The sequence below is a fragment of the Pristiophorus japonicus genome, chromosome 9, assembly GCF_044704955.1.
Source record: "Pristiophorus japonicus isolate sPriJap1 chromosome 9, sPriJap1.hap1, whole genome shotgun sequence".
Lineage (NCBI taxonomy): Eukaryota > Metazoa > Chordata > Chondrichthyes > Pristiophoridae > Pristiophorus > Pristiophorus japonicus.
The window spans coordinates 213,047,746-213,063,243 of record NC_091985.1 but is presented as its reverse complement, the minus strand read 5'-3'; the positions used below and the strand labels follow the sequence as shown (position 1 = coordinate 213,063,243).

General features: G+C 47.0%; 1 pseudogene; it reads right to left on the bottom strand.

Annotated features, from left to right (window-relative positions):
- Nucleotides 1–15,498, bottom strand: part of LOC139274113 (zinc finger protein 721-like) — a 367,939-nt pseudogene that overhangs the window by 66,942 nt on the left and 285,499 nt on the right.

Here is a 15,498-nt window from a genome sequence, read left to right as displayed (position 1 = left end):
TTTTTTCCACCAAAGTGGATAACCTCACATTTATCCACATTATACTGCATCTGCCATGCATTTGCCCACTCACCTAACATTTCCAAGTCACCCTGCAGTCTCTTAGCATCCTCCTCACAGCCCACACCGCTACCCAGCTTAGTGTCGTCTGCAAACTTGGAGATATTACATTCAATTCCTTCATCTAAATCATTGATGTATATTGTAAATAGCTGGTGTCCCAGCACTGAACCCTGCAGCACCCCATTGCCTGCCATTCTGAAAAGGACCCGTTTATTCCAACTCTCTGCTTCCTGTCTGCCAACCAGTTTTCTATCCACGTCAATACATTACCCCCAATACCATGTGCTTTAATTTTACACACTTTTCTCTTGTGTAGGACCTTGTCAAAAGCCTTTTGAAAGTCTAAATACACCACATCCACTGGTTCTCCCTTGTCCACTCTACTAGTTACATCTTCAAAAAATACAAAAGATTTGTCAAGCATGATTTCCCTTTCATAAATCCATGCTGACTTGGACCGATCCTGTCATTGCTTTCCAAATGCGCTGCTATTTCATCTTTAATAATTGATTCCAACATTTTCTCCAACACCGATGTCAGGCTAAAAGGTCTATAATTCCCCGTTTTCTCTCTCCCTTCTTTTTCTAAAAAGTGGTGTTACATTAGCTACCCTCCAGTTCATAGGAACTGATCCAGAGTCAACAGAATGTTGGAAAATGATCACCAGTGTGGAGGCACAGTGCAGTCCATCTTACTGATCTTTGTTAACAGCAGCAATGCATAAATACACCCTACGGGCTCGAGCCATTTTAATGCAATGAACTGAATAAAAGGCGGTGGCTGATCTGATACCGTCCACTGTGCACCACCGTCTGAAACGAATTTCTAGGCCATGCCTCTGCGTATAAAGCCAGGGATCCCGTATGCAGATTTAACAGCCTCCTCAACTTGCCCCGTCACCTTTAAAGACTTGTGTACATATAGGTGTCACTGTTCCTGTCCCCTTTAAGATTGAACCCTCTCATTTACATTACCTCTCCTCGCTCTTCTTACCAAAATGTACTACTTCACACTTCTATGCCTTGAATTTCTTTTACCATATGTGCACCTATTTTATCACTCTGTCTATGTCCCCTAAAGTCTGTTACTACTCCCCTCATAGTTAACTATAGTGATAAAGTGCAACATCCCCACTGACACCTGGGAGTCCCTGGCCAAAGACCGCCCTAAGTGGAGGAAGTGCATCCGGGAGGGCGCTGAGCACCTCGAGTCTCATTGCCGAGAGCATGCAGACATCAAGCGCAGACAGCGGAAAGAGCGTGCGGCAAACCAGTCCCACCCACCCTTTCCCTCAATGACTATCTGTCCCATCTGTGACAGGGACTGTGGTTCTCGTATTGAACTGTTCAGTCACGTAAGGACTCATTTTAAGAATGGAAGCAAGTCTTCCTCGATTCCGAGGGACTGCTGCTGATGATGATGAGTTAACTATATTTCCTAGTTTCAAGCCATCTGCAAACTTTGAAATTATGCCTCGTATACACAAATCCAGATCAATAATTATATAGGAAGAGCAATGACCTGAACCGGCCGCTGGGGAACACCACTGCACATTTCTCTCTAGTCCGAAAAACAAATAGCCACCACTACTCTCTGCTTTCTGTCCCCTAACCAAATTCCGTATCCAGCTCCACTGCCCCTTTAATGTATGGGCTCTTCTCTGAAACAACATTTACAAATACAGGTTGCATTTTTTGTTCAGTCCGTCTTAGAATCATGGAATCATAGAAATCTGGGGCATCAAAGGAGGTGGTGAGGGTGTGATTGAGCAGATCGATAGCTGCAGAAATGTCATGGTGATAGGAGGGTCAAAGTAGCTGTTCATAAGTACCATTGTCAAAGAGTCAAGAGAGAGTTTTTTCCAGGGGCGGACACGGAAGGAAGTAGGGCTGGCGGGGGATGGGGGTGGAAGAGGGATGTGGGTGGAGAGCGATACGAGGATGTGGTCAGAGATGGCCTTTTCTGTAATTGACATGATGGGAGTGGCGAGGCCACGTGAAATAGCAAGGTCAAGGGGGTGGCTGCGAATATGGCTGTGGAGTGTACATGGAGGGAGAGATTAAGGGAGGATATGAGGCTAGTGAACTGAGAGGAGAGGGAGCACAATGAGTTGAGATGGAGGTTGAAGTCACCGAGGATGAGAACTCATTCGGTGCAGAAGGAGGAAAGTAGTGAAGAAATGTCGGTAATAACATTTTTTATGGTATTTGGGAGGGCGGTAGAGAGAAGAATTTTAAATGGGAGAAAGGGGTGGAATAAGGTGAGATGTTCAAAGGAGGAGAAGGTGTCGGAGGAGTAGGGGGACAGACCAAGGTAAGATTTGATGATGAGAGCCACACCGCCACCACAGCGGTCTGGGCAGGGCAAGTGGTGGAAGGTGTAGCCAGGAGGGGAGGTTTCATTTAAGGGTAAGGTGCAATTGCCCCTCAACCAAGTTTCTGTCAGGGCCATGATGTCGATACCATCATCCATGATAAGCTCATGGATGGGAAGGGCGTTATTCACAAGTGAACGGACATTCTGGAGGGAGATGCAGAGAGGGTTGGTGATGGCTGCCCCACTGCCAGCGTCCACAAGGTCAGCGCTGTGGTGGCGCGGGGGAAGAGGAGGGGGGAATGGTGAGTTGAACAGGGGGGACATTGACAAGATTAGCCCCCAGTGGGTGAGAGAGTAGGATGGGACAGTTAGGGTTGCTGCTCCTAAGGAGGCAGTGATGAGTGCGTCGATGGGCCCTTCGGCAGATGCCAAGAAAGGCACAGAGGGAAGCTGCAGGTTTACCTAGGAGGGACTCAAGCCTGGGGCGGCAGCAGGAGAGTACGAAGATCAAAGAGTAATGAAGGGTTGGGGTAGGGATTTGGGAGGGCAGAATATCCGAGAAAGGAGAGACGAAAGGAGGCATGATGACAGGAGAGAACGGTCAGGGAGGGATCAAAAGAAAAGGAAAGAAGGGTAAAAAGTGGAAAAGTATTGAGTGACTCAGGAGAACAATCCCAGTTTCTCCAGTCTATCCACATAACTGATTTTCCTCATTCCTGCAACCTTTCTTGTAAATCTATCTGCTCCCTCTGTCAAACAACTGTCAAATAAATCAGCTTTGTTTCCTACATACAGTGAGTCGATTCCTTGGTTTCTCCAAGAGGAGACTAATTAATGTCCTGTTACCCACTGTTCCATTTTTAAGCCTTTTCTCCTTTGTATTTATAAAGTGCCTTTCGCCACCTCAGGATGTCCCAAAGCCCTTTGCAGCCAATGAAGTATCCTTTAAATGCAGTCGCTGCTGTAATGGAGGAAATGCAACAACCAATTTGCACACAACAAGTTCCCACAGACAGCAATGTGATAATGACCAGATAATCTGTTTTGGAGATTTTGGTTGAGGGATAAATGTTAGCCAGGACACTGGGGAGAACTCCCTTTTTCTTCGAAATAATGCCATGGGATGTCTTACGGCCACTTGAGGTGTCAGATAGGGCCTCGGTTGAATGTCTCATGTGAAAAAGGGCACCTCTGACAGTGCGGTGCTCCCTCTGTACTGCATTGGAATGTCAGCCTAAATTTTATGCTCAAGGCTCTGGAGGTGGACTTGAATCCACAACCTCCTGACTCGGAGACAAGCATGTTACCACTGAGCCACAATGAACACCTCATTGTCCCTCAACCAACATCACATTGCCAGATGTGGCTCAGTGGGTAGCGCACACGCCCTGAGTCAGAAGGTTGTGGGTTCAAGTCCCATTCCAGGGAGTTGAGCACAAAAATCTAACCTGACACTCCCGTACAGTGCTGTGGGTGTGTTGCACTGTCGGAGGTGCTGTCTTTCGGATGAAACATTAAACCGTGGTCCCAACTGCTCTCAAGTGGTCATAAAAGATTCCATGGCACTATTTCATAGAAGAGCAGGGGAGTTATCTCTACTGTTCTAGCCAATATTTATCCCTCAATCAACATAACAAAAGAAACAGATTATCTGGTCATTATTACCTTGCTGTTTGTGGGAGCTTGCTGTGCACAAATTGGCTGCCTCGTTTCCCACATTATAACAGTGACTACACTTCAAAACTGCAAAGTGCTTTGAGATGTCCGGTGGTCATGAAAGGTGCTATATAAATCCAAGACTCGGGATCCAGAGAAGGTATTCGTAACACGGGGAGTGTTGGATGGGACAGTGCAGAGGGAGATTTACTCTGCATCTAGCCTGTGCTGTACCTGCCACGGAAGAATCACATGAGACTCTAGAGTTCATATAAATGATTTTTATTGACATTCAGACATGACCGTCAACCTTATTCTGGAGAGCACCGCTCAGACCAGAGGAAAGATTGTACAGACTAGGCTGGTAATCCCTTGAGTATAGAAGATTAAGAGGTGATCTGATTGAGGTGTTTAAGATGATTAAAGGATTTGATAGGGTAAATAGAGAGAATCTATTCTGGTGGGGGCAGTCCAGAACGGTGGGGGGGGGGGGGGGGGGAGTGGCATAACCATAAAATTAGAGCTAGGCTGCTTGAGGGTGATGGGAAGAAGCCCTTTTTCCAAACAAAAGGCAGTGGAAATCTGGAACTCTCTCCCAAAAAGCTGTTGAGGCTGGGGGTGAATTGAAAATATCAAGAAGGAGATTGATAGATTGTTGTGGGTGTGGGTATTAAGGCTTATGGAAGCAAAGTGGGTAGATGGATTTGAGATACAGATTAGCTGTGATCTGATTGAATGGCGGAATAGTCTTGAGGGGCTGAACGGCCTCGTCCTGTTGCTCGGTTCCTTCCCTACCCGTGCAGATTGTGAATCTCCATCACCTGCTGCAGGAGCCAGTAAAGGGGATTTAGTCCATTGTGAGCAGACTATAACCACAAGCCCATCTGGTTATCACCTATATGGTCCGTGAGGTTATTGTTAGATTCACACCCAGACATTGGGCCTTTACTGGTCTGGCACTTCATCCCATAACACGGGTCCAGGGGCTCAGTAATGTTTCATTCCTCAGAACAAGTAAAGTACAACACACTGGTCAGCTAAACAGAATCTCATCATATTTATAGGGCCATAAATATAAAATAGTCACTCATAAATCCAGTAGGGAATTCAGGAGAAGGTTCTTTACCCAGGGAGTGGTGAAATGTGCATTGGGACAGATACATCTAACGGAATGCCAATGGAGGGAGAAAGCAACACATGGTTATATGTATCGGGTTAGACGGAATAGGATGACAGGAGTCTTGTGTGGACCATAAACACCGGCTCGGACCAGTTGGGCCAAATGGACAGTTTCTATGCTGTACATTGTATGTAATTCTATGTAATAACATGAAAGGTCAAATCAAGGGGATCATCAGCACAACAGTTTGAAAGATTATCAGCGGTTCAATATTTATAAAAACATTCTCCCATCCACGTTCATGTCGCCCCAGCTGTCTGCAGGGCCTGCGCTACAGAACAGTGTGAACTCGCTGGTGTTTCAGCAGGTGGGATGACTAAGTGAATCTCTTCGCACACACGGAGCAGTTGAACAGTCTCTCTCCAGTGTGAACTCGCTGGTGTTTCAGCAGGTCGGATGACCGAGTGAAACTCTTCGCACACACAGAGCAGGTGAATGGGTCTTTCACCAGTGTGAACTTGCTGGTGTTTCAGCAGGTCGGATGACCGAGCGAATCCCTTCCCACAAACAGAGCAGGTGAGCGGTCTCTCTCCAGTGTGAACTCATTGGTGTGCCTTCAGCTCTTGGGAGCTTTTAAAGCTCTTTCCACAGTAACAACAATTAAACGGTCTCTCATCAGTGTGAACTCGCTGGTGTTTCAGCAAGCTGGATGAACAAGTGAATCCCTTTCCACATGTGGAGCAGGTGAACGGCCTCTCCCCAGTGTGAACTCGCTAGTGTATCAGCAGGTGGGCTGAGTGAGTGAATCCCTTCCCACACTCAGAGCAGTTGAACGGTCGCTCCCCAGTGTGAACTCGCTGGTGTATCAGCAGGCTGGTGGATTGAGTGAATCCCTTCCCACACGTGGAGCAGGTGAACGGCCGCTCCCCAGTGTGGACACACTGGTGTATCAGCAGGCTGGTGAATTGAGTGAATCCCTTCCCACACGTGGAGCAGCTGAACAACCTCTACCCAGTGTGAACTCGCTGGTGTATCAGCAGGCTGGTGGACTGAGCGTATCTTTTCCCACACATGGAGCAGCTGAACAACCTCTGCCCAGTGTGGAGGCGCTGGTGTCGCTTCAGCTCCCCAGAACTTTTAAAGCTCTTCCCTACAGTCGGAACATTTAAACGACCTCTCGTCAGTGTGAACAAGCTGGGGTGTCCACAGACGGGATGGATAAAGAAATCCCTTTCCACACACAAAACACGTGTGTGGTTTGTCTGAGCTGTGATCGCTGCTCTCTCCTTCCATGTGCAAAGGCCGATGATATTCAGGTCCTGATGAATCAAGCGACTCTGTCGGATCTTGACTTGATAGTTGGGTCTGAGCTTCCTGTCTGTAAATGCTCCACATCTGACACCCTGCAAAGGGAGTTTAGAAAGGGGTAAGAGGGGGAATGTTGCCTCATGTCGCCCTTTCCCAGCCCAGGGTCAGTGAAGCTGATTTTCAGGCCCAGGTGCTGCACAGGTTGGTTGACAGGATCAACACTACCCACAGGCCCCCGCGCTGACACCACGCATGCGCCCCCTGGCCCCGCCCACAGGTGGCCGGCCTGCACCGTGCATGCTCAGCTCACACCGCCTGCGAGCCCCATCACCGGTGGAAAGTGAGTTTTATGAGGTTTTTTATATATAAATAGCGGAGAGAAGCGCGAGCAGGGAGATCAATGAAAATAAAATACAAACCGCAGCTTCCGAGCACCTCCCCCCCACCGAACCGAGCAGGGCAGACTGAGCCCCCCCCCGGGAACAGAGTGGGGTGGATTGAACCCCCCCCCCCACCCTCCGGGAACAGAGTGGGGCGGATTCAATCCCCACCCCCCACCCCACCCAGAACCGAGCGGGGCGGATTCAATCCCCACCCCCCGGGAACAGAGCGGGAAGGATTGAGAACCCTCCCCCCGGGAACAGAGCGGGGCGAATTTAGCCCACCCCCCAGGACTAGAGCGGGGCAGACTGAGCCCCCCCACCCCCCAGAACCAAGCGGGGTGGATTGAGTGACCACCCCCACCGAGAACTTAGTGGAGCAGACTGAACCCCCCCCCCCCCCCAGAACCGAGCGGGGCGGATTGAGTGCCCCCTCCCCCCACCCCAGAGAACAGAGCGGGGAAGACTGAGGCCCCGCCCCGCCCCCCCGGGAACAGAGCGGGGCAGATTGAGCGCACCCACACCCCCAGAACCGAGCGGGGCAGATTGAGCACACCCCCCACCCCCCAACCCCCAGAACCGAGCGGGGCGGATTGAGCACACCCCCCCCACCCCCCCCCGCCCACACCCCCAGAACCGAACTGGGCGGATTGAGGGGCCGCAGCACATCACAGCACAAATACATTCCATTGAAAATCAAAAACGCCACAGGGAAAGTGATCCATCTGTGGCTAACTAAAGAAGTTAAGCATAGCATTAGATTGAAAGAAGATTATAACATTGCGAAGAATAGTAGTAAGCCTGAGGATTGGGAGAGTTTCAGAAACCAGCAAAGGATGACCAAAAAATTGATAAAAAGGCAAAAATAGTTGGAAAACTGCAAATGTAACACTATTTAAAAAAAGAGGCAGACAAAACGCAGGAAACTATAGACCCAACATCTGTGATTGAGAAAATGTTGGAGTTCATTATTAAAGAAGTAGTATCAGGACATTTGGAAAAACATAATTCAGTTAGGCAGAGACAGCATGGATTTATGAAGGGGAAATCATGTTTGACAAAGTTGCTGGAGTTCTTTGAGAATGTAACCGACAGGGTGGATAAAGGGGAACCAGTGGTGTATTTGGATTTCCAGAAGGCATTTGACAAGGTGCCGCATAAAAGGTTACTGCACAAGATAAAAGTTTACAGGGTTGGGGATAATATATCAACATGGATAGAGGATTGGCTAACTAATAGAAAACAGAGAGTCGGGATAAATGGTTTATTCTCTGGTTGGCAATCAGTAACTCGCAGAGTGTCACCGGGGTCAGTGCTGGGAACCCAACTATTTACAATCTGTATTAACGACTTGGATAAAGGGACCGAGTGTAACGTAGCCAAGTTTGCTGATGATACAAAAGTGGGAGGAAAAGCAATGTGTGAGGAGGACACAAAAAACCTGCAAAAGGACTTCGACAGGCTAAGTGAGTGGGCAAAAATTTGGTAGATGGAGTATAATGTTGGAAAGTGAGGTTATGCACATTGGCAGAAAAAAATCGAAGAACAAGTTGTTATTTAAATGGAGAAAAATTGCAAAGTGCCGCAGTACAGCGGGACCTGGAGGTATTTATGCATGAAACACAAAAGGTTAGTATGCAGGTACAGCAAGTGATCAGGAAGGCCAATGGAATGTTGGTCTTTATTGCAAAAGGGGATGGAGTGTAAAGGCAGGGAAGTCTTGCTACAGCTGTACAGGGTATTGGTGAGGCCACACCTGGAATACTGCGTACAGTTTTGGTTTCCATATTTAAGAAAAGATATACTTGCTTTGGAGGCAGTTCAGAGAAGGTTCACTAGGTTGATTCCGGAGATGTGGGGGCTGACTTATGAGGAAAGTTTGAGGAGGTTGGGCCTCTACTCATTGGAATTCAGAAGAATGAGAGGTGATCTTTATCGAAACGTATAAGATTATGGGGGGGCTTGACAAGGTGGATGCAGAGTGGATGTTTCCACTGATAGGGGAGACTAGAACTAGAGGGCATAATCTTAGAATAAGGATCCACCCATTTAAAACAGAGATGAGGAGAAATTTCTTCTCTCAGTGGGTTGTAAATCTGTGGAATTTGCTGCCTCAGAGAGCTGTGGAAGCTGGGACATTGAATAAATTTAAGGCAGAGATAAACAATTTTTTAACCGATAAGGGAATAAGGGGTTATGGGAATCGGGCAAGGAAGTGAACCTGAGTCCATGATCAGATCGGCCATAGAAACATAGAAAATAGGTGCAGGAGTAGGCCATTCAGCCCTTCGAGCCTGCACCGCCATTCAATAAGATCATGGCTGATCATTCAACCTCAGTACCCCTTTCCTGCTTTCTCTCCATACTCCGTGATCCTTTTGGCCGTAAGGGCCATATCTAACTCCCTTTTGAATATATTTAGTGAATTGGCCTCAACAACTCTCTGCGGTAGGGAATTCCACAGGTTAACCACTTTCTGAGTGAAGAAGTTTCTCCTCATCTCGGTCCTAAATGGCTTACCCCTTATTCTAAGACTGTAACCCCTGGTTCTGTAACTCCCCAACAACGGGAACATTCTTCCTGCATCTAACCTGTCCAATCCCGTCAGAATTTTATATGTTTCTAGGAGATCCCCTCTCATTATTCTAAACTCCAGTGGATAGAAGCCCAGATGATCCAATCTCTCCTCATATGTCAGTCCTGCCATCCCAGGAATCAATCTGGTGAACCTTCGCTGTACTCCCTCAGTAGCAAGAACGTCCTTCCTCAGATTAGGAGACCAAAACGGAACACAATATTCCAGGTGTGGCCTCACCAAGGCTCTGGACAACTGCAGTAAGACCTCCCTGCTCCGAGACTCAAACCCGCTAGCTATGAAGGCCAACATGCCATTTACCTTCTTCACCGCCTGCTGTGCCTGTATGCCAACATTCAATGACTGATGTACCATGACACCCAGGTCTCGTTGCACCTCCCCTTTTCCTAATCTGTCACCATTCAGATAATATTCTGTCTTCCTGTTTTTGCCACCAAAGTGGATAACCTCACATTTATCCACATTATACTGCATCTGCCATGCATTTGCTCACTCACCTAACTTGTCCAAGTCACCCTGCAGCCTCTTAGCATCCTCCTCACCGCTCACACCGCCACCGAACTTAGTGTCATCTGCAAACCTGGAGATATTACATTCAATTCCTTCATCTAAATCATTGATGTATATTGCAAGTAGCTGGGGTCCCAGCACTGAACCTTGCGGTACCCCACTAGTCACTGCCTGCCATTCTGAAAAGAACCCGTTTATTCCGACTCTCTGCTTCCTGTCTGCCAACCAGTTCTCTATCCAGTCAATACATTACCCCCAATACCATGTGCTTTAATTTTGCACACCAATATCTTGTGTGGGACCTTATCAAAAGCCTTTTGAAAGTCCAAATACACCACATCCACTGGTTCTCCCTTGTCCACTCTACTAGTTACATCCTCAAAAAATTCCAGAAGATTTGTCAAGCATGATTTCCCTTTCATAAATCCATGCTGACTTGGACCGATGCTGTCACTGCTTTCCAAATGCGCTGCTATTTAATCTTTAATAATTGATTCCAACATTTTCCCCACCACCGATGTCAGGTTAACCGGTCTATACTTCCCTGATCGTATTAAATGATGCAGCAGGCTCAAGGGGCCATATGGCTTGCTCCTGCTGCTATTTCTTATGTTCTTTTGTAGACATAAATATAAAAAGTATGTAAATAGGAAGTGAGTAGCAAATGTATACATTGGTCCCTTAGAGACTGAGACAGGAGGAATTATTATGGGAAATAAGGATATGGCAGAAAACGTTAAACAAATATTTTGCATCTGTCTTCACAGTAGAAGATGCAAAAATCATACCTAAAATGTTGGGGATTAGTGAGGATGAGGAACTTAATGTAATTAATATAAATAGAGAGAAAGTACTAGAAAAATTAATGGGACTAAAAGCCGACCAATGCCCTCGACCTAACGGCCTGCATCCTTGGGTTCTTAAAGAGACAGCTGCAGAGATAGTGGATACATTGGTTCTGATCTTCCAACATTCCCTCGATTCTAGAATGATCCCAGCGGATTGGAAGGTAGCAAATGTAACACCGCTATTCAAGAAAGGAGGGAGAGAGAAAACAGAACTATAGGCCAGTTACCCTGACATCAGACATCGGGAAAATGCAAGAATCCATTGTTAAGGAAATGGTATCAGGGCATTTAGATAATCATAACATAATTAGGTAGAGTCAACATGGTTTTATGAAAGGGAAATCGTGTTTGACAAATTTATTAGAGTTTTTTTGAGGATGTAACTCGCAGGGCAGATAAACCAGTGGATGTAGTATATTTGGATTTCCAAAAGGCATTTGATAAAGTGTCTCATAAAATGTTATTACTCAAGATAAGGGCTCATGGGATTGGAGGTAATGTATTAGCATGGATAGAGGATTGATTGACAGACAGAAAACAGAGAGCAGGGATAAACGGGTCTTTTTCAGGTTGGCTGGCTGTAACTAGTGGGGTGCCGCAAGGATCAGTGCTGGGGCCTCAGCTATTTACAATCTATATTAATGACCTAGATGAAGAGACCGAGTGTAATGTATATAAGTTTGCTGATGATACAAAGCTAGTTGGGACAGTAAGCTGTGAGGAGAACACAAAATGTCTGCAAAGGGATATAGACAGACTAAGTGAGAGGGCAGTAAGGTGGCAGATGGAGTATAATGTAGGGAAATGCGAGGTTATTCACTTTACTTGGAAGAATAGAAAAACAGAATATTTTTTAAATGGTCAGAGCTTTTAAATGTGTTCAGAGAGATTCGGGTGTCCGCGTGCAAGAAACACAGAAAGTGAACATACTGGTACAGCAAGCAAGAAGGCAAATGGCACGTTGTCCTTTATTGCATGGGGTTGGAGTATAAGAGTAAGGAAGTCTTGCTACAATTGTACAGGGCCTTGGTGAGACCACACCTGGAGTACTGTGCACAGCTTTGGTCTCCTTATCTAAGGAAGGATATACTTGCCTTGGAGGTGGTGCAACAAAGGTTCACGATTGATTCCTGGGATGAAAGGGCTGTCTTATGATGAGAGATTGTGTAGAATGGGCCCATACTCTCTGGAGTTTGGAAGATTGAGAGGTAATCTCATTGAAACATACATGCGTCTGAAGGGGATTGACAGGGTAGATGCTGAGAGGTTGTTTCCCCTGGCTGGAGTGTCCAGAACTAGGGGGCACAGTCTCAGGATAAGGGGTAGGGCTATTTAAAACAGAGATGAGGAAGAATTTCTTCACTCACAGGGTTGTGAATCTTTGGAAATCTCTGCCCCACAGGCCTGTGGTTCTTATATTCAAGGTGAATATATTCAGGGCTGAGATAGATAGATTTTTGGACTCTAGGGGAATCGAGGGATATGGAGATCAGGCAGGAAAGTGGAGTTGAGATCGATGATCAGCCATGATCTTATTGAATGGTGGAGCAGGCTCGAAGGGCTGTGGGGCCTACTCCTGCTCCTATTTCTTAGCATGTTGTCTTCTGTAGGGAACCGGACTTGGGCATGTGATCAACTCCACGGCCATGACTGACGTGAGCTTCGATCAATAGGGAGCAAGCAGGCAGAGCTTGGAGGGCTGAGGTGGCGGCGGGTCCTCCAACCAATTGTGGACATGAGGGGCGGGACTTTCGCTGCCGACTTCTGAAACAAGTGTAATGCAGCAGCAGAGGGCGCTCTTCTGACTTTAGGGCGTAGGCATGGAATCCTCGAATGGTTCCAACACAGGAGGCCATTCGGCCCGTCGAGCCCGTGCCAGCTCTCTGCAAGTGCACCTTAGCTAGTCCCCCGCCTTTTCCCCATAGCCCTGCAGTTTATTTTCCTTCAGATACTTATCCAACTCCCTTTGAAAGCCACAATTGAGTCTGCCTCCACCACCCTTTAGGCAGTTCATTACAGATCTTAAGCACTGTCCAGACCCCTCATTATTTTGAACACCTCTATCAAATCTCCTCTCAATCTTCTCTGCTCCAAGGAGAACAATCCCAGCTTCTCCAGTCTATCAATGTAACTGAAGTCCCTCATTCCTGGAATCATTCTCGTAAATCGTTTCTGCACCTTCTCCAAGGCCTTCACATCCTTCCTAAAGTCCGGTGCCCAGAATTGGTCACGATACTCCAGTTGGGGCTGAACCAGTGTTTTATGCAGGTTCATAATAATTTCCATGCATTTGTACTCTGTACATCTGTTCATGAAGCCGAGGATCCTGTTAGCTTTTTTAACTGCTTTCTGAACCTGTCCTGCCACCTTCAACAATTTGTGCACATGTACCTCTGTTCATGCAACCTCTTTAAGATTGTACACTTTAGTTTCTATTTCCTCTCCTCATTCTACCAAAATGTATCAGTTGATACTTTTCTGCATTAAATTGCATCTACCACATATCCGCCCATTTCAACAGCCGGTCTATGACTTGGATGAAGTGACCAAATATAATGTAGCCAAGTTTGCTGATTATACAAAGGTGTGAGGTAATAAAAAATCTGCAAAGGGATACAGACCGGCTAAGTGAGTGGGCAAACTTTTGGCAGATGGAGTATAATGTGTGAGATTATCCATTTTGGCAGGAAAAATAAAAAAGCGTATTATTATTTAAATGGAAACTAAAACATGCTGCAGTATCAAGGGACCTGGGGGTCCTTGTGCATGAAACACAAAAAGTTAGTATGCAGGTACAGCAAGTAATCAGGAAGGCAAATGGAATGTTGGTCTTTATTGCAAGGGGGATGGAACTAGGGAAGTCCTGCTACAACTGTACAGAGTATTTAGGAGGCCACACCAAGAGTACTGTGCACAGTTTTGGTCTCCTTATTTAAGGAAGAATATACTTGCATTGGAGGCAGTTCAGAGAAGGTTCACTATGTTGATTTTGGAGATGAGGGGGTTGATTTATGAAGAAAGGATGAGCAGGTTGGGCCTATAATTGGAGTTTAGAAGAATGAAAGGTGCTCTTATTGAAACATATAAGATACTAGGGGGGCTCAACAAGGTAGATGCAGAGAGGATGTTTCCATTCGTGGGGGAATCCAAAACTAAAGGGCATAGTTTAAGAATAAAGGGTAGCCCATTTAGAATTAAGATGAGGAGGAATTTCTTTTCTCAAGAGAGTTGTAAATCTGTGGAATTCTCTGCCCCAGAGAGCTGTGGAGGATGGGTCATTCAATATATTTAAGGTGGAGATAGACAGATTTTCGAACCATAAAGGAGTGATGGGTTATGGGGAGCAGGCAGGGAAGTGGAGCTGAGCCCAAGATCATATCAGCCATGATCTTATCAAATGGCAGAGCAGGCTCGAGGGGCCAAATGGCCTTATCCTGCTCCAAATTCTTATGTCTTCCTGAAGTCTATCACTATACTTCCAAGTTTTGTGTCATCTGCAAATTTTAAAATAGTGCCCGGTACACCCATATCCAGGTCATTAAGTCACATGCACTCCAAACCCATCTCAGTCTGCCTCGCTTTTGCCTCTTCTGATCCCTCCTATTTCTGAACTTTTCTTTACTCTGGTGCTATTTCTCACTCTTATAAAATCTATTTATGACCTCTGGTTCTGGTTTCCCCCAAAGTGGGAACATTTTCTATACATTTACCCTGTCATAATCTTACTGACCTCGATCAGGCCTTCTCTTTTCTAGGGAAATGAGCACCAGCCTGTCTAACTTTCCTGATAGGTGCAGGTATCATCCTTGTGAATCTTTCCTGCACGTACGACTGAAGTCAGGCTAACCGGCCGATGGTTCCTTGTTTTCTCTCTTCTCTCCTTTCTTGTTCCGTTTACCACCTTCTGTTCTAGATTCTCAGGAATTCTGGAAGATCAAAACCAAGACTCGAGTTATTGGTCAACTCCTGGAGTCTGTATTCTGAGATAAAGTTAATTCCAAACTCGCAGAACAAGGAGAATCACTGTCCCTTTAACTACCACAAACCCTGTGTGGAGGAGATACAGTCTGTCCCAGGAACTGTGGCACAACAGAATTAGAGACCCTGTCACTTCATTCATGAATTTAAAAAGTCTGTATTAAAATGTGAGCCCAAGAGACTTGTGTCCAATAAAGTCCCACAACATGCCCTGGCCCCAGGCCCTGAACAAGTCCCGCCCCTCGGGCTCCCCGATTGGTTGGAGGACCCGCCACAGGCTCGCGTCTCCAGACCCGCCCTGCGCGCTCCCCATTGGTCGGAAGCTCCCTCAGCCCCGCCCTGCGCGCTCCCCATTGGTCAGAAGCTCCATCAGCCCCGCCCTGCGCGCTCCCCATTGGTCAGAAGCTCCCTCAGCCCCGCCCTGCTCGCTCCCTATTGGTCAAAGACACCTGTCAATCAATCCCGGATCACGTGCCCCTCGAGCGCGCTCCGCGCGGGACCCGGATGGACGGACTCGGGTTCGGATTTCCCTTTATTCTCTCCCTCCCCCTGCGCCATTCGCTAACGAATCGGAGCGGAGAAAACTCACCGCATCACCGATCGCGGCTCTGTGACGGACACAAACACCTTTCCTCGACTCCTCGCCACAGGAATCCAGCGCGCAGGCGCAGCTCCGAGTGTGGGGGAGGGGCGGTTGGTGTCCTCTGGGCATGCGCGGTTATT